The following is a 21,093-nucleotide window of genomic DNA, read 5'->3' as shown; positions in this document are numbered from 1 at the left end:
GGTAACCGTCCATCATGCAACAACATAAGAAAGTGGAGTTTCAAGCCGTAACGTTCCTGTTCTAACATCTAATACAAGGAGTAATAAACTACCTGGATGTTATGTTATTAGCTGCTAATGTTTTTGTGTCTCTAGTGTCAATCTTAGGTGTTGGTTTTCTTTGTTGGATGATGTTTGCAACAATGGTAAAGTGCTATCTCTTGCCCTAGGAACTCAGTGGAAACAAATACTGTGTGTGTAGATTTCTGCAGCAGCAATTTGGTTTTCATGTATAGCAAATTATACCTTTGACTTAAATGCTGCAGTGCTCAGCTTTTACTTCATGTCTGTTTTGCTGAATATTGGAATGTGTGTTATCCTGTACAAGTGTCAGGGTCACTAAAGCAGCATGGCCAATGGGACAGTATTGCATGGTTCCATTTTTAGTTTGACCAATCTGAAACGACATGCTTACAGAAACACCCCCTGCCCTTCCCAGCCATCTCCACACCACTGGCACTCTGTTTGATTTCAACTCTGAACTCTCCTTCACCGCTTGAGGTAACAGATTCTGGACAGTTATGTAAGTAGCAGGCAGTGCCAAATTGGGATCAGAAGTATTTCAACAAGATTTCGACAAACTAAAAATACCCCTTAAAGGGCTCATAACGTAAAATAGAATTGTAACTACCGGTAATTGTTTTTGTTTTAGCTTTACTGTTACGTTTTATGCTGTTTGAAATCATTCTGAGTAGATATTTGTTTCTAATGCTTTACATTGAGTCTCTAATTACTGTGTTTTTACATGGTAGTTACTTAGTAAATACATGTGTGCTTACACATAATTACAATGTTATTATGCATAGTTACAATGTACTTAATGTGTAAATCTTTTTTGTATGACATAACCCTAACAATAAATCTAACTAACCCTAACCCTTTTCCCAATTGTGTACTTACATAAATCGTGCAAAAATATTTACACATTAAGAGCGAATCATTTTTATTTCAGAAGCTAATGCAGTAAATCTTTTGTTCAGATATGTGAAAGTCTCTTAAGTATTGATTTTCTGCAAAGCTGATTTACAGTTGTAATTATTTCTTCTAACATCAATACTTGACTCCAGTCTTGAGGTGATTGCTTGTTGAGACCTTCACCTTTCTTCCAGTTTACCATACACGTTTCTCTTCTTAGGGAGTGGTCCGAAATTAGGGGTCAGAAGGGTAAAGTTTTAATGCAGTTCGACATATTTGGGAAACTTTTGAAGGACAAAAATAGAATGATGAGAAAATGATTCTGTTCATTTTCCGCTTTCATTTGTATTTTACTTTATTTATTCTGCATCTAGCAAACATTTGTTATGGATTGTCATGGCTAATTTTGTAAATTGTATGTCTTGAAACATTTTTATCAGGAGTAGGGTGGGTGGGTCAGGGGATCTGTAAGGTTTATGAACATTAAACTTTTGATAAGCTTGGATTCCATTGAAGAAACTTGGTCACTTTGGCCAGTGCCGCCTTTAGTAGACTTCAGCACTCTGAAGAAGGCACTAGCAAGAGCACTTGTCAGTCTAACAGTTTCTTATACGTTTTACCTCAGAATTATAATTGAATGGTATGAGATTCCACTGAAAACAAAAGCTGCAAACTCAGTTGAAGAGGATCTTAGGAAACTATGCTGAGAGGAGGCTGCCAGTTGCTGTTGTCCCTGAATATGATGATCCCCAGGAAACTTAATTCCCTTTCTGGCTGGAGCCAACTAGGCTCACCTTCCAGACACTTCCAGGAATTACATCGTTGTACATCCATAAATCTGAACACTCAATCATTATGGGGCAGCAGTGTGGAGTAGTGGTTAGGGCTCTGGACTCTTGACCAGAGGGTACAACAGCAATGACCCCCCTGGTGGGGTCATTGCTGTTGTACCCTTGAGCAAGGTACTTTACCTAGATTACGCCAGTAAAAACCCAACTGTGTAAATGGGCAATTGTACGTAAAAATAATGAGATCTCTTGTAACAATTGTAAGTCGCCCTGGATAAGGGCGTCTGCTAAGAAATAAATAATAATAATTCATTTCAAGGTAGAAACTGACAGATAACTCCACAAAAAAAAAAATCTATTAGATTCAAGGTACAAATAAAATAGAGATGTGTTTTTACACACCCCTACAAATATATCAAAGGCAGTAACATTAAAATTCACCTGGGTAAAAGTGTCCCAAGGACTTATGAAAAAATACAGACAAACTGTATATTGAGTAATTGTAAAACGAACCACTCTGAATGATTGCAAAAATAATAACACATGTAAAAATTACGAATGAGATTTAAATCTACTATTTAATTTGGAAGATTATACAGTATATTAGCATTCTTTGATCATGCATTAGTTTGCATTTACTTGTTGCCACATGGTAAATGTCACCACATAGGAAACTGATGTACAGTAAATCTTGTTAAAATTCAGCCAGTAGACATAAGTGAATACTATTCTCTTAGTGGACATAAAAGAATCATTAATCACATCTACTGATCTACATGCTGTAAGTTAAATATGTGCTGGCTGCCATGCTGGCTTACTGCAATCATTTCAAGTGTATACAGTACCAAGCGCTATTATATACAACTGCCACTATATACATGGGAAGTATTTGTACATTGTAATTAAACCAACTGTCCCTCGCAGCCACCCCCCCCCCCCCCCCGAGTTAAATATTAGCTTTCAAATCCCATTGTTGATCCATTGATACCCCCTATGATATAAAAACAAAGCATGTGATTATAATCTTTATCTCATTTTTTTAGATTAGACAATATAAACAGATTTCAGTATGAGTAGGCAGACTGTGTGCTTTGATATATGAGACAATGGTAGAAATGGGTTAGGCCTGGTGTTTGCTATGGTGTGGCCGTAGATTTGTCGTCCAGTGAAAAAGGCTCCAGGATCAGAAAGGGGTCCGGCTCATGCCTTTAGGTACGCTTTAGGATGCAGTTTGATTTTTGCTGTAAGCTTCTGAAAGCCGTCCTTGGCTTTAACCACACAGCAGAATGTTTGTGTCAGGGTTTGGAATATGCTTTTTATGTCCTTCTTGTTTTTTAAAGCAGTAAGAATTATTATTTTTTTTTTTTTATTCCTCTCCAAGTAAAAATGATTTTAGGATTAGGATTTTAAAAACAAACAAATAAACAAACAACAAAAAAAACAGAAGCTATCCCAGGAGCTTGTGCAACAGTAAAAAAAAAAAAAATTAAAAACAAAATATTTTTTATAAACGTATTTCGAAAGCATTGTATATTTTGGATATATTTGTTATTGTGCTTGGCTTCTTTTGCTTTGGGTATTTTGCCAGCTGTTAAGAGACATGTTTGAAGTGAAACAGCATTATTTTGTATAAAACAAACTGTGCCTCTGGTTTAGGCTCAGACTATTTAAACTTGTCAAAGCCCATCTCCAATTCACTTTGTAAAAAGAAACATGATGACTATAATATTCATCCTATTTTAACCTTAATTAAGGTCAATCCATTGATATTATTTGTGAGATCCACCCTTTTCTCTTGCACATATTGACTAGCAATTATTTTCTTTTATAAAGGTTCACTTTGGACCTCTTTTTAAACTTCCTGTAGAAGAAATCCACATTTAAATTCCAATCCAAACTGATATAGTTTGCTATCAGTTGTGCTGTTCTGAAAGGTGAAGTCACACAAAGCAGAATATTTTATTTTTAAGGAACTAATTTCCTCTAGAGAAAAGAAAACAAAGCTTAAGATGAACCAAAATTATTACAAATAAATAAATACATAAATAATAATAATAATAATAATAATAATAATAATAATAATAATAATAATAATAATAATAAAAAATAAGATTCCACATCTTCACTAACACACAGTACAAGGTCAACTGGCCGACAAAGCTGTAACGTATTAGTAATTATAGGATTGCTTTCAAAATCTCTTTTGATTAATTAAACACAGCTACTCCTTCAAGAATTGCATTTTAAGGTATTAATGGATGTGGGCTGAACAAAAGAAAATAACTTCTCGGTTCTAAACCCTTATTCGCAGTTCCAAGGAAAACATATTTTGCTTTATACCATCATGCTTTCTATGGGATGCACAGAAAGCATGATGGTTCTTTGTAAATAACTAAAGGCATAAACAATAGGTGGCTTTGTCCCTCTTCCCTCATTCATTGATTATTTTCGCAGTATCCACTTGGAACTGCCTGTTTGAAATTGCATGCTTGCCATTAGACTTTACTCCACTCCACTCGGGTTATCTATTGGAGAGCCCATTACACATATTTTAAAGGTAACAGTAGGAATAAACAGCTAAAGATGCAAAGTGTAGCTCTATTAAGTGTGTCAGTGTTGAATGCTTCAATATGAATATACAGTAGCGTCCCTCTCTCATTTCATTAAAACTGTTGAAGGTCCTTACATATCATATAGTACTTGTACAGTTTACCCTCAATTTATCTAAGGTGCCTTTTTTATCAAATCACCTGTTAGAAAAATAAATCATTCTTCTTCAGTGGGATGATTTTAGTTTGGGTTTATGTCTAGGCAAGTTTACATCTCCTAACGTTGTTACCCATATTTTACACAAAACCCTCAAGAACATGTAGCCTGTAGTGAAACTGTAATATGGTCGTTGTTAAGTGGATTTACTATAAAGCTTGGATAGGTAGACGCTGCAGTGTATCGAGGCTTATAAAGGTACGCTGTGTAATCTCACTGGCGTGCTGTGCTGAGCTGTGTGGCATCATCAATTTAAGGGTTATACTTTTAATGCTTACGCCCGGTGACAGTGTCAGCAGGTACGGTAGCTTGCAGCAGTTATGGGCTTGAGTTACTAGCCTCAGTCCCCATGGTAATAATAAACTTTCTAATCAGCAGAAGATTTACTCTTCAGACAGAGGCCAAGGTGCCCCAGACAGGGTGCAGACTTACTACCAGACTGACGCAGGCTTGACTCCTCATCAACCATATACAGTAGGTATAAACAGGAATCAGCATTTTTTTGCATATGGTTGTATAGGGAACATAACAGACTTATTAAAACTACAAGATGGTGTTCTGGAACTTTCCCAACGTAAGCTCTTGATTTCCACCAGTGGGATCTGCATTGTTTTCTAGTGGTGTCAGCTCAGCTTCAATGGGGCCTACTTTAGCTCTGTTAAGGTTTCTCACATTCAGTGGTCAAGACATTTCAAAGGTTTTGCAACATGACGAAGGCTGCACTTGGTATTACGCTTGGGTAGCCATTTCTCTTCATTATTATTTAGCTGAAAGTGTAGTTTTTAACAGGTTTCCTAAACATACAAAGCGGTTCTCTCCTTCAGTTTCTATGAAGCATGTTTCCATTTGATTTGATAGCAGAGGCTTCCCGTTGTGTATTGCTCAATATCTATTGCATTAAGCAGCTAAGGACGACTTCATCCAGCCCACTCTTAATTTGTGCTATTATACATTCCTCCTACATGTTGTAAAATAATTTAAATACAAAACCGTCCACAGTTTGCATCTGCAATATGAAAACAAATGTTAAAAAACAAAAGCAAAATGATTAGCAAAGCAGATGGGTAGTACCTGTAGACACAGGTCAAGACAGATCTGAGGCAGTCTTACTTGAAAGAATAAGTATGACTGTAATTGGGAAACATAGAACAGTGAGCATGAAGTTGCACTGGATGGACTTTCAGCAAGATCTGCAGGTATGGCCCCCTTCCGAATGAACTGGCCTTGCTGGTTTAATGCAGTTCACATGGTGCTGCAATTCCAAGGATGTGATGAACTGAACATCCGTTTGAGGCCACTGCAGACGGAGTTGTTCAATAAGCAGTCTGGAGCTGACACAATTTTGATTTACAAGAGAAACAGTCTTTATTGCAGATTGCTTTATGGAGAGATTGCTAGAGCAATTTCAATCTGTGATCTCAAGCTCTGAGTTCAGGCATTTGTAAATCACATTCAACCAGCAACAGAGCTTCCTGTGATTTAATTTAAGTCATTAGTATTTCTCTATGTTGTCTAAATCTATTGTTGTTAAATAGGGACCTTCCAAGTTTAACCATATTTGTATTTTTATTCTATAATAAGAGTTGTGTGTGTGTGTAAAGGGGTGTGTATTAACAGCTCAATGTGTTATGAATGAAATACAGTACATTTGCTGTATTGTCCTGTGACAGGGAGAGCTCTGTCGCTGGCTCCTGTGCAAATGTGTGCAGCTGGGATGCGTAACAAGAGATGCATTGCTGGGAAACCAATTGAGCAGTTAGGCTCTACCGGAGCTGAGCTGATCGAGAGGTCTGTATTGGCTGGAAGCGTGCTCGGGGAGGCTGCGCAGAGCTGATCGGGAGGTCTGGATTGGCTGGTAGGCATGCCCAGGGAGGCTGCATGGAGCTCAAAAAATGTTTGTGCCACAGCTCAAGGCGACTGCACTGCAATGCTATACAGAGGGGAATTTTGTTGGCATCAAGGAGGAGAGAGTGTCTGCTCTGCAGGATTAACTACACGAAACCCTGAAGTCATTGCCCATTCGAGGCTGTTTAAAAAGGCTGTTTGAAGAGGCAGGAGTTGCCGTGAGAATGTCGGGATTCCAGGAGCCCAGAAGTAGATCATTTTAGAGGATGTTGATCCCAAACAGTGTAGAGAGGGTTTGCGTAGTGTAGTAGGGTCCTGTAGTGGGACGTTCACCATTTGTGTGGCAAACTTTTATTTACAGCTTAGTTTTCTTTTCTTTATTAAATGTGACACTAGGGCTACCATTAAGTTTTTTTCAAAATAAAAGTAATTTTTCAATAAGAAAGGAACAACCAAATGGAGTAACAGCATTGGGGTTGTGCCAAACATTCAGTTTTCTGAAGGTGTTTTGTTCCTTGTTACATGTTGTTTAATCTAGCATTAGCTAATATAATGTATTGAGTAGTTCTTGTATTGATGAATACTAAGCTGGATAATCTTAAAATGAACCAGTTTCTTACTTAAAGAGATATTGTAACATGTCAGGGTGGTTGTGAAGAGTGTGAGTGTCTATACTGACTTCTGCAGTTGAAGTGATGCAATTGTTAGGCAAAGGAGCCCAGCTCTCTTGTCCAGCAGTTCAATTGATTGGGGAGTAGTGGTCACTGGATGGCACCCAGCTCCGGTGCATCTGTTACCAAGTTTAAGAAATAAAGCCTACCAGCTTCAAAAACAAACCAAAGGTGGGGTGGCATTTGCCAAATTTACCCCACTGAATATTTAGGTATTCCTGAATAGATTACTGTCCTCTTCAAGTACGTACAAAGGATTTTGTTCCACAAGTGCAGTACCTATACAAATTCAAACAAGCTAAGTTAAGGACATGTGCAATTTAAATATCGTATTTGACGGACTGATAACGCGTTTAAATGCAATGGGCATGGATGTAAGTATCACTCAAATGAATTGTACTCAATGAGATCTGGAAGAGACATTACCTTCTCTACTGCCACACAGCATATGCCTATGACATATTGTACCTGTACCAGAAAAAATATCCTGTTAACACTAAAACACTGATGACTACTAAATCTGGGTAAGAACATCCTTACAGGCATAATAAATGAGCCTGTACGCTTGAATGTTTTAAGTACAGATAATGACCTAAAATCCTGTCTCTCAACAACAGAAAAAAATGGTGTATGTGTTTCAATCCTTTAACTAAGTAAAACAGACCATTTTCCACAATGTTGTTTAACAATAGGAGCCTCCATCCTGCTACATTAAAATGACTGTACCATTATGTGAATTGCAATTCCATTAACATCAGCTCAGTTCAGTTTACATTTATTTCAGCAACGTATTTTAAAGCTGCATGTTATTTTCTATAGTGAAACGAATTTCTTGGCGACTTTGCAACATGTTTTACATATGCAGCTTAAGCCTTCTGTGCACTCTTTACATTTAATGAAAGCATATTTTAGCTTCAAAAACGCAGGGTGTATTTAATTAACGGTGAATCCAACAACTTGAGAGTGCTTCAGAGACCTTGATTACAATTTGTTAAAATAAAAATCCTTTAATAAATAGGAGTTAATTAAAGACTGTACAGCGTATTCCTCTTTTTGCCAAACGGAAATTAAAAAAAAAAAAATACATTGCAAACAATGATTTTGTTTAGAGGAAATATTTAATCTTTCACCACAGGTTTCTTTAATATGCAAACAGAACATTTACAAACTCTTTTAAAAACGGACTTTGCAGGTCCAGTACGATTTTTTGGAGGGGAGTCTATTTTCTATAATTGATTATAAGCCAGTCAGCTGATGAAACATCTCACGGATAGTAATCTGCTTGAATCTCTACAGTCTGGTTTCCGGCCGCATCACAGTGCCGAAACTGCACTGCTCCGGATTGAGAATGATCTCCTGCTCATTGCTGATGCTGGTGCTCCCTCTGTGCTTGTCCTCCTTGACCTAACAGCCGCTTTTGACACCATAGATCATGGCATTCTTCTTGACTACCTTCAGAAGTATGCTGGAATCTCTGGAACCCACCTCTCCTGGATGTCCTCTTACCTATCCGGACGCATGCAGTCTGTTTTTTGGGTGAAACAGCCAAAAATGGTATGTTACATGTTCAAACATTTTCACTTGTTTAGTCTTGCTAAATACTGTATTAAAAATTGCTGTTTGTCCAGCATTTATTTCTGAATAAAACTAGCTCAATGATCCATATTTAGCTCAAGAGTATCCTGTTGGCCAATTCCATGTCTATTACAAGTCAATACCAGATCCATTACTGGGAAATAATAGACCTGGAACAAGCTAGTACAGTAGACTTGTATAAGGCTGCCTAAGATATGTAAGATACTAACTCGGTAATTCCAGGTCCCCTATCACAGATTGAAAGTTCTACATTCAGTCAATGAAACACAAGGCAACAACTAGCATTGCCACTGGACAGTCTGCAATCTCCATGGGGGCCTGAGTGGAGGGACACATCCTTACCGGACGCTGTAATGTCATTGGTTATCGTGAAGCAATTGTAATGTATTCAGTTTATAATGTACTAACACTTACAGCTTCTCATTCAGATTTATTTTGGTCATATTCCAATTGTTTCCAGAGTTGGGTTTTTACCATCTTATTGGAGGTTCTGAATAACCTGCATCTATAATGTGATTTTTAAAATCTCCAATATGCTGCGGAAATGATTCATGCGATGGCTCTGATTTAATCAAAGTTCTAGCTAGCACACAGAAGACAGACTAGAATGAATATATTATACAGTATTTCATCTCCGAGGCAGACTATTTAAAACCCTATTATTTCACAAGCAGAGAATGTTACTTCATTACTATAATTCATTGATATAAGTGCCTTGGCAGAGACTGTTCTTTTACATAATAAGCGTCCAGGGCTGATGCATTTTGGTCGGTTTGATTAATGCAATCACGCTTACAGACGTTACTAGCAGTTACTTGCTTGGTTTTACAATCTTTTTGTTTGACATCGTGTCAGAATAAGGTACGCTAACAAAGGTTGCAATCTTAAATTAGTTCCAGGGGAAATTAAAAAAAAATGCCTTTATGTGACAAGGTCAATCAACATCAAATAAATGGGAGACACTTGAAAATGTCATATTTATAGCTCTTTTAACAGCTGTCACAAAACTGTTGCCTGGTGTTCCATGGCTGTATAAAAATCTTACCCACCTTGATCTAAGAATACTAAAGAGTAACAAAGTTGAACCATCACCTGTACTTTTCACTTTGATGATTCACACAGGTATAAACATATTTAGACCACTTACAGCCACACATTTTTGAGTAAATAAACATACAGTTTGCCAAACACAACTAAATCAGACAGGTTAAGGAAATTACTCAGTGGAGCGTGGTATATATTTATGTAACATTGCTTTTCAGCTGTCTGAAAAAAAACCACCAGCACAATCACTATACCACAGATAGAATGTAAAAGGAAGTCACAGCAAATAATGACTTTGTTTTAAAGAAATACAACATTCTTTATTTTAAGTCATAGCATGTTCCAAATTATTAAAGTGTCAGGAATCTTGAACTGAGCCATGCTGTGGAATGATTGGTTGTGTTGGTTGTAAAATGTGGTGTTTATTTGCCATGAAACAGTAGCTCTGTTTCTGTTATATCTGCACATTCCAAATTGATGTATAAAACACAAGAGCCAAAAGATCTTCAACAGAAGAAAGGGGAGAGGAGTAGAGGTGCAAGCAGCAATTCCCCAATCCAATATAGGACAGGTAATAATCAACAATCATTTCTGCTCACAAAACAAACACAAACATTTTTAATGGGTGTTTACTTGAGATTTGCAAGATAAAGGCCATGGCAATCAAAAACTGATTAAACAATGTGCATCTCTGGAGGAGGATTTTCAAGCCTTAGTTAGCACTTCTGTAAGAGGTTTGCAGCTTTACCTCTTCCAGAATGTGTTGGAGTTACACTTATTTGAGCTAACAGGGCTTATTGTGCAAGAGAGGGACTAAGTGGAGCAAGTATATACTCTCCAAAAGTTCATCTCTGTGGGGCTACTGGTGAGTGTACTGTAGGAGATTTTAAAGGAATACATTCATTTTAATATTATAAAACTAGCAAGTACTGCTTAAGTCTGAAACTAATTAATTATTTGTTTTCCCTTTAGAAAGAAAAAAAGCTTTTGTAGTTACTTCGAAATAAGTATTTCATTTCAAAAAGGTGCAAATTGTAATTATGCTACAAAACTTAAATGTGAGCTACGCCATTAAGGTAATCAAATAGAGAGCAATCAGTTATGGCTGTTAATTTATTGCAAACTTTGCATTTTCATTCACCCTCACGATTTCTACTACCACTGGCTGTTAAATGTATTGTCTGGCTCACTTGAAGGTACATTGTGAAAGTCTTCTGTTACCATGCTGACATACAGTACAAACAAACCCAGCCACACACACTCACCCACCTTGGCACATACATAAATGCAGAATAATAACATTCATGAAGCTCTTTCCCCGAGAGAATTAGGGCAACAGAACATGTCTCTAACAACATGATGTTGACTACATCAGAACACAGGACAGCAAGTTGATGAGAAGGTGGGTGTTTTACTATTTACAGAAACAAAATGAATCGTTTCCTAATGGTTAAATGTGATAACCTTATCAGGTATCTGGAGCTTTATTACTGGGCCCCTAGTTGGGCCAATATTTTTATTCTTTGCTAGTCTTACTTCACATGTCATTTTTATAGTTTTGTTTTATTCATCTTTTAACTTTTTATGATGTTTTTAATCATTTTTTTATGCCATTCTGAGTTCTGTTGTTCCAATGTTATCAATGTTTCATCTAAGTGGCAGCACAGCTATCTGTACGGTCAAGTGTGCTTGGTCATATGAGTATATTTCTTGAAGATTTTTCGATTGTATTAGTGAAGGTTACTTAAACAAAATATACAATACCAACAGATTTGGAACAACAGATTTCAAGCACAGTCTTGAGACTGGAGATCACTGGAGTGTATTCAATTGAACGAAACATTGCTGAATTTAAATACCCTGTCCTTTAAATCACTAAGTATGACCCTCTCTGGCATTTGACATTTTTTACAGACAGAAATGCACTACAGAGACTCACATGCATTGATGTTTGATTTGCATAACCCTAGTTCAATGTGTAATTATCTCAGTGGAGGAATACAGATTCTCAGCTTTTTAAATCAATTGAATAGACTCCACAGTGTGCTATGAAACTCTGTCAGAGAGCTTTTTCTAACACATGTACTCGCTGCAAGAACAAATGTATTGTCTGGACAAAAACTGCAGAATGTACGATTTAAAAACTATCTGACCCCTGAGGTAATGATGGAATCTTCATAGTCACTGGGCAAACTTGGCCCTGCCAGCCCCCCAATCAGGTGTGCTTAGCAACATGACAAAGACCTATAACCAATGTCACTGTTGTTTCTACAAGTCTTTGTTCATACAGTGCAATGGACGTTAAATTTGTATTGCAAATGCATGTAGAAAACATAACAGGTAGATCAAATTGGTACACTCTGAAATCAATCAAGTAATAATTCAAATCTAAGGCAGCAAAAAGACACATGGTTTTAAAATTACAACATACAATAAAGATACAGTGAAAGATCAGGCTTATACATTTTATGGCACCAGTATTTAGATCCACCATAGTTAGACCATTGTGCAGTGGTACACTGCAGTGGAAGACCTGGCTTGCTTCATTGACTTGTGGTAGGATGCAGCCCTTATCAATTGTATTATAGACCATGCCGAATAGAAAGCCCTTGTCTTGTAGGAGTTCCTGATGTTCTGGCAATAGGGTTTGAAAGATGAGAAAAGCCCCTGCAGATAATTGTGGGTAGAAGCAGTAAATAAAAAAAATTGTTTCTCAAATAAATGCACAATATCAGATGAGCATTCTCAATTTGAACAGGCAGGCTCTTTTTGCGGGGAAAACACAAAGCAATTAAAAGCCCATTATAATTTACTGTATTTACTTAGTTTTATTTGCATATTTTATTTAACATTTATTATAAAAACATTAATGCTGACGGCGCCATCTCCTATGGTTTGTTGCTTTATGAGCAAATAGCTTAAAAAATAATTAGATTTTTTTTTGTTTTATGACATTACATTTTTTTCACAGATAGCAACTAAACTCCAAGTACAAAAGGTCCACCAGGTGCAACCATTAACCAGTCCCCCTGCAACACACTGCGCCTAGTGAATAGAAGAAATACCTCCTTAGTCTGCTGTATTTCTTACTGATAACCCTTTCATGTTCCTTGTGTGAAAACAGATATTGTGTACCGTGTTGCTGCATACTGGCAGATTTGATTTGTAGCCTCAGGTAATTGCTGTAGTCTTCCTGTTTGTAAAATCTCCTGAACAGTACTACCTTTTGTCTTTCACATTCTTCAAAGCAGGCACGAAATGTGACATGTATTTGTATCATTCTGCTTATTCCTGGAAACTTCATAAGAACCCAAGAATGTCAATGGCAGCTGATTTTCTATGAACCCGAGACACTCAAAAATCAATCAACGATGCATCAGTTCAAATTAACTCAAACTTCCAATCAAGGTAGTAGGGGAGACATTGTTTAGCAAAGACCTTTAATGGAGGACCTTTCTTGCATCATTAATTCATGAAATAAACACAGCATTGATCCTCAGTCAAAAAACACGTAATTTCTTGTTTAAAGTCTTAATCCATGAACTGCTTTACACACTTCAGTCCATTTAGTGCTTGAAATTCAGTTTGTACCATGAATGGGAAATTAGTTTGTGTCACTGTTTGAATGCCAACAAGAAGAATAAAGCATGTGTTAAAGATGTGTGTTTTGGACCAGAAGACAAATTGGATCTTATCTTGCTGAAGAACTTTGATTGACTGGACAAGATAAATTGAGATAATTTGTAACAGGTTTTTCGCTATTGAAACTATCAGGACAAATACATGTTAACACACGCCATCTGGTGTAACTTTAGATCATATTTAAGACACTGGCTTGTTAGTGTACTTTAGGTGGGACAGCTGTTTAAATTAAGACTTCACTTTTATGTTATGTCAAAGCCACCAAATCTTTTTTTTTTTTTTAAGTCAGCTGGGTATAATTAGAGAGGTTTCAGATATAAGGAGGAATTAGAGCAGGAGTGCACAACTATATTTTGTGAGGGGCCAGATACAGAGAAAGCCAAGCCACCAAGGGCCGAAATTCATGAGGTAAAGAATATTACCAAGACATTTTAAATTATTCCCATGTATTGCATACCATATGCCAGTGGTACTCAACTCTTGCCCTCAACTCTTGACTCCAATCCAGTCCAGGTTTTTACTCCAAGCATGTTCTAATGTAGTTAATTGAAGCTGTTAAGAGGCAATTAACTCATTTAGGACCTGCTTTGAATAAAGACCAGGACTGGAATGGATCTTGAGGGCCAGAGTTGAGTACCACTGCCATATGCATTTGTTTTAAACCCTGGTAGCTAAACACAATACTCACCCTCTCTGATTGGTAAACATTTCAGTGGGGAATGTTGCAGCGTTTCTGGGACACCAGTTTTTGGATGTTGGGCTCCAGTGAAGTGGTATAAGCCAGGGTGTCCAATCCTGGTCCTGGAGGGCCAGTGTCCCTCCTGGTTTTTCTTCCAACTGTACCCTAAATTAATTAATTGGAACTGCCAAACAAAAAGACCAACTTTAAAGCTTCTCTTCAGAGATTGGGAAACTGATCATGATCCAAAGATTGATAGAATTCCAACAGTGGCACTTCCCTATGCTTGTTCTTCAGCACATTGACACTGACCCCCATTTGGAGTTCGTCAGGGACACTTTCAGCATCAGCAGAGAAAGGGTCTGAAAAGAGTTTAAGCAAGGCTTGCTCACTCTTGAACTGCTCAAATCTGCTGCCAAACACTTCCTGCAGTTGTTTCAGTACACTTACATGGCGATTCCATTTGTATGTTGTGTCCTGTGGAAAGGCTTGACATGCTTCAAAGTGTGTCAGCTGCCCTTTCTCAAGCTGGTTTGTGAACAGCTTTAACTTAATTTCAAAAAGCACAAACAACCTCAAACACATCAGAAATAGGATGCTGATTGCTTTGTAACTTCATGCATAAGTCATTAAGATAACCTGTAATATCATGTAAAAAAGCAAGATCAGCAATCTAGTCTCTGTCTTCCATAATGGAGGTGTCCCATCCCTTCTTTTGCAGAAATGTTTTTATTTCATTTCTCAGCACAAAGAACCACTTTAAGATGTTGCCATTAAAAAGCCATCTGCCATCCATGTGATACACAACTTCATCATAAATGGCACTTATATACTTATATTTTCCACAAATGACTGAAATTCATGATGATTTAAAGAACATGCATGAATGTAGTTAATTGTCAATGTCGACACAACAAAGTCCATGACCTCTTTAAATTTCAAATATTGAGCACATAAGGCCTCCTGGTGTATTATGCAATGGTACTGCTTCAGCAGCTCAGCTCTTCACCAATCTGCTTCTTTACACATCCAGTGAACCCTGTACTCGCACCTGTCATAGCTGGTGCACCATCGGCAGTGCCCCCACCAGCTTATCCCAGGGCAAACGGAATTGTTCTACTGCTATTTTAAATGCATTAAAAATGTCAGAGCCAGTGGTTCTGTCATACAGAGATGCAATGAGCTGAGCGACTTTGAAACCTGCTATCATAGCAGATTCAAATTCCTTGTGTTTATGTTCAAAAACACCTTGCTGTCCTAATAACTACATTCTGAGATTTTCTATTTTTTTAGCTCTCAATTCTCCCAGCAAGTCTTTGTATTTTGCATGGTTTATCTCATACTAACAACGGAAATTGTATTCTTTAGGAACGGCAATTTATTTATTTATTTTATTTATTTATTTCTTAGCAGACGCCCTTATCCAGGGCAACTTACAATTGTTACAAGATATCACATTATACATTATTTCACATTATACAGATATCACATTATTTTTACATACAATTACCCATTTATACAGTTGGGTTTTTACTGGAGCAATCTAGGTAAAGTACCTTGCTCAAGGGTACAACAGCAGTATCCCCCACTGGGGATTGAACCCACAACCCTCTGGTCAAGAGTCCAGAGCCCTAACCACTACTCCACACTGCTGCAATACATTCAAGGCAGACAAGACAAGTGTTGACACCCAGCCTTGATTCAACAAAAAAATATTTTTCTGTCCAGTATCTGTGTCTATGCAGTCTTCTGCAAACTGGTCCAGTAAGGTATCAACAGCTCTTTCTCCATTGTTAGTCAAGATGTATGTGAATAGGAAAAGAGCATAATGGCTTAACCAGAATTTAACAACAGATAGTGAACCTCAGGAGAAACAAGGAACATGCATACAAACCTAACAACTAAGAGAAAATCCAGGAGGTGTAACAGACTACAGCTGGGGCTATTCCAATGAGAAACACGTCTCCCCTCTTCTTTTGCTCAAGCTGTTGCACTGAAGGGTGATGTTCCAGGTAGAGAATGTTGTCTTACTTTGTGTGTAGGCTTTTAAACTATGCCAGTTAGCAACAAGGAAGCATGGACATTGGAAAGTTGCATCGCAGAAGTTTTGCAATACCGTATGTGTTGTGTGACAATGCTTTTCATTTAGAACCCCAATATTCTGCAACAGCGCTTGAAAATGAACGTTCAGAATGAATGAATGGCTCACTAAAGTGAACACTTTCAGTCTGATTTTCAGAAGGGGCAAAGTGAAAAACAGGTCGCAAAACACCTTTGCAACACCTGATAGGTGGCAAACTGTATTTTCGAAAGGCCTATACTATAAGTCAGTTGTGCAATGGCATTTCAGCTTGTTAAGCAATTGAAGTCTGTAATTAGTTCTATTTTGTAAATAACGCCTTATTTTCAAAAGGTGCAAAACACTGATGTGCCCACTTTATACAACAAAATACACTCGCTAATTCAGACACGTGTCTTATTTATTTAAACTGCTACCGCTGACAGGGCTACTGAGCTGTATCGACAATGAATGATATCGAAGCACTTCCAATTCTTCAATTGCAGCACGAGAGGGAAGGGAGGAAGAAAAAACAACCCAACCCTAAACCCAGAATATTTCGTCCCTGTCAGACATTTCTAGATGTAACTCTAAACAGATTGGATATAGCTGTGTGATCTGCATAAGTCTGATTTAGAATCACAAACAACCCGCAGTCACACCTGTACCTGTAAAGGTTACAGCAGCCCTTCATTTTCATGTGGGTGCCATCCAGACAGTCTTCTATGTCAAAGATACTGACAGATGGCACAGATAGACTTTTCTACAGGTCAAGGGAATATGTACTTTTTCCAGTTGAGGAACAAAATAGAATCAAACACATGTTGCAATATCCCCATATTCAAGGAGTAAAAACATCATCATTCTTTAACTGTGGAAGTTTTATGTGATGCTCAATGTATTATCATGGATGTAGCTAATTACCCTGGCTCATGCCACGACTCATTTTTCGTGGAGAACTGTGCCTTGTTCAGAGATTCAAACAGGGGCTTATAAGTGGAGGCTGGCTAATTTTAGAAAATATATAATACATAATTAAGATATGACCATTCGAAAACATATGTAACGAACGCATATTAATGTTTAACATTTTTATTATGATTTTTCACAAACATACATAAACATTCAGATATTGCATGTAAATTATATGAATATTAATATTGCATCAGAGAATAGATTGTGATATTGAAATCAATTTCTATAGGCACGCTGTATTATTATTATTATTATTATTATTATTATTATTATTATTATTATTATTATTATTATCAGGTGCGTAGCTAGGATTAGATTTTTACTGAGGTAAAAAAAAAAAAGTTGTTGAACAAACCTCTTGCAGATCCTGTTCATGTTACAAAGGTAAAAGTTATCATCTTATAAAGCCTGGAGACTGTTCATGCAAACTGCAAAGCAATATTAAGTCCCTTGGATGATGATGTTAATGTTACAATTTGATGAGCCATATTATTTCAAAGATAGATGGGTTCATACCTTTATTGACTTGCATTTGGTTCACTGCTACTTAAGTTACCTTACACTGCTGGGACCGGTAACTGCTGTTGACTGGTAGGACTGGTGCTGACCCTGCTGGGACTGGTGCTGACCCTGCTGACACTGGTGCTGACACTGACTGGTGATGACACTGTAACTGGTGCTGACACTGCTGACACTGGGACTGGTGCTGACACTGTTACTGGTGCTGACACTGTGATTGGTGCTGACACTGTGACTGGTGCTGACACTGGGACTGGTGCTGACACTGTTACTAGTGCTGACACTGGGACTGGTGCTGACACTGGGACTGGTGCTGACACTGTTACTGGTGCTGACACTGGGACTGGTGCTGACACTGCTGGGACTGGTGCTGACACTGCTGGGACTGGTGCTGACACTGACTGGTGCTGTTCGTGTACAATATTTGTATGACTCTATAGTACTTTGACAAGGTATTCACCAATAATAATAATAATAATAATAATAATAATAATAATAATAATAATAATAATAATAATAATAATGTGACGTCCCAACCTCTGAACGCTAGATCTCCTTTGAACGTTTACACAGTTTCTCACTCAATTTTAATATTCTTTTGTCAGTATAAATCGACGATAGGAAGTAGTACAGTACTTCAGGCGGGGGAAACAGGTCGCAGAGGTGCTGCCTAGCGCACAGGCCAGGTCGCTATAGATTCAAATACACAGCCACTATGCTAATAAAAACCCTATGCTATGGCAGGTAGGCTGACACCTGGACGAGCTGACTGTCCAGTTAAAGTGACGAGGAAAAAAACCATACAGCCAGCTATCCCGGTTAAGCTACATATTTAATGTCATCATAAAAACAGGTACTTGGCTTTTTGCTGTGCTGGCGTTAAAACATTCTACATGGAAAAAAAAAAATATCAAAACGTATTGCAGCTAAACATCACATTGCACAGGACAAAAACAACAATATAAGTGATAAATTCACTTAACATTGATTCTTACCAAGAGTTGGCTTCTTTAGAAAGAAATGTGTAATTGGTTGTTTTTTTGTCCCTTTCATGTTAGTGCTGCACTGTAAACCAGAGTACAGAGTAACTTGGGAAACTGACTAATGAGAAACGTCTTTGTGGCGCGAATTTGACATACCGCAGTGTCTGTACAGCTCGAGATCACAGTAATGTGTATATATATATATATATATATATATATATATATATATATATATATATATATATACACATATACAGTGCCTTGCGAAAGTATTCGGCCCCCTTGAACTTTGCGACCTTTTGCCACATTTCAGGCTTCAAACATAAAGATATGAAACTGTAATTTTTTGTGAAGAATCAACAACAAGTGGGACACAATCATGAAGTGGAACGAAATTTATTGGATATTTCAAACTTTTTTAACAAATAAAAAACTGAAAAATTGGGCGTGCAAAATTATTCAGCCCCTTTACTTTCAGTGCAGCAAACTCTCTCCAGAAGTTCAGTGAGGATCTCTGAATGATCCAATGTTGACCTAAATGACGAATGATGATAAATAGAATCCACCTGTGTGTAATCAAGTCTCCGTATAAATGCACCTGCACTGTGATAGTCTCAGAGGTCCGTTTAAAGCGCAGAGAGCATCATGAAGAACAAGGAACACACCAGGCAGGTCCGAGATACTGTTGTGGAGAAGTTTAAAGCCGGATTTGGATACAAAAAGATTTCCCAAGCTTTAAACATCCCAAGGAGCACTGTGTAAGCGATAATATTGAAATGGAAGGAGTATCAGACCACTGCAAATCTACCAAGACCTGGCCGTCCCTCTAAACTTTCAGCTCATACAAGGAGAAGACTGATCAGAGATGCAGCCAAGAGGCCCATGATCACTCTGGATGAACTGCAGAGATCTACAGCTGAGGTGGGAGACTCTGTCCATAGGACAACAATCAGTCGTATACTGCACAAATCTGGCCTTTATGGAAGAGTGGCAAGAAGAAAGCCATTTCTTAAAGATATCCATAAAAAGTGTCGTTTACAGTTTGCCACAAGCCACCTGGGAGACACACCAAACATGTGGAAGAAGGTGCTCTGGTCAGATGAAACCAAAATCGAACTTTTTGGCAACAATGCAAAACGTTATGTTTGGCGTAAAAGCAACACAGCTCATCACCCTGAACACACCATCCCCACTGTCAAACATGGTGGTGGCAGCATCATGGTTTGGGCCTGCTTTTCTTCAGCAGGGACAGGGAAGATGGTTAAAATTGATGGGAAGATGGATGGAGCCAAATACAGGACCATTCTGGAAGAAAACCTGATGGAGTCTGCAAAAGACCTGAGACTGGGACGGAGATTTGTCTTCCAACAAGACAATGATCCAAAACATAAAGCAAAATCTACAATGGAATGGTTCACAAATAAACATATCCAGGTGTTAGAATGGCCAAGTCAAAGTCCAGACCTGAATCCAATCGAGAATCTGTGGAAAGAACTGAAAACTGCTGTTCACAAATGCTCTCCATCCAACCTCACTGAGCTCGAGCTGTTTTGCAAGGAGGAATGGGCAAAAATTTCAGTCTCTCGATGTGCAAAACTGATAGAGACATACCCCAAGCGACTTACAGCTGTAATCGCAGCAAAAGGTGGAGCTACAAAGTATTAACTTAAGGGGGCTGAATAATTTTGCACGCCCAATTTTTCAGTTTTTTATTTGTTAAAAAGGTTTGAAATATCCAATAAATTTCGTTCCACTTCATGATTGTGTCCCACTTGTTGTTGATTCTTCACAAAAAATTACAGTTTCATATCTTTATGTTTGAAGCCTGAAATGTGGCAAAAGGTCGCAAAGTTCAAGGGGGCCGAATACTTTCGCAAGGCACTGTATATATATACAGTACTGTGCAAAAGTTTTAGGCAGGTGTGAAAAAATGCTGTAAAGTAAGAATGCTTTCAAAAATAGACATGTTAATAGTTTATATTTATCAATTAACAAAATGCAAAGTGAGTGAACAGAAGAAAAATCTACATCAATTCAATATTTGGTGTGACCACCCTTTGCCTTCAAAACAGCATCAATTCTTCTAGGTACACTTGCACACAGTTTTTGAAGGAACTCGGCAGGTAGGTTGGCCCAAACATCTTGGAGAACTAACCACAGTTCTTCTGTGGATTTAGGCAGCCTCAGTTGCTTCTCTCTCTTCATGTAATCCCAGACAGACTCGATGATGTTGAGATCAGGGCTCTGTGGGGGCCATACCATCACTTCCAGGACTCCTTGTTCTTCTTTACACTGAAGATAGTTCTTAATGACTTTCACTGTATGTTTGGGGTCGTTGTCATGCTGCAGAATAAATTTGGGGCCAATCAGATGCCTCCTTGATGGTATTGCATGATGGATAAGTATCTGCCTGTACTTCTCAGCATTGAGGAAGCCATTAATTCTGACCAAATCCCCAACTCCATTTGCAGAAATGCAGCCCCAAACTTGCAAGGAACCTCCACCATGCTTCACTGTTGCCTGCAGACACTCATTCGTGTACCGCTCTCCAGCCCTTCGGCAAACAAACTGC

General features: G+C 38.0%; 1 protein-coding gene across 1 annotated transcript in view; it reads left to right on the top strand.

Annotated features, from left to right (window-relative positions):
- Window positions 1-543: 543 nt before the first annotated feature.
- The window catches only part of LOC131697958 (growth hormone receptor-like), a 75,403-nt gene continuing 54,853 nt past the window's right edge, over window positions 544-21,093 (top strand). Inside the window, exon 1 of the mRNA XM_058990092.1 lies at window positions 544-562. The gene's annotated coding sequence lies outside the window, so the exon portion shown is untranslated. The remainder of the gene's footprint in view (window positions 563-21,093) is intronic.

The sequence above is a fragment of the Acipenser ruthenus genome, chromosome 2 (genome assembly GCF_902713425.1).
Source record: "Acipenser ruthenus chromosome 2, fAciRut3.2 maternal haplotype, whole genome shotgun sequence".
NCBI lineage: Eukaryota > Metazoa > Chordata > Actinopteri > Acipenseriformes > Acipenseridae > Acipenser > Acipenser ruthenus.
Note: the sequence above shows the minus strand (reverse complement) of the source record. Positions and strands in the feature narration are given on the sequence as shown.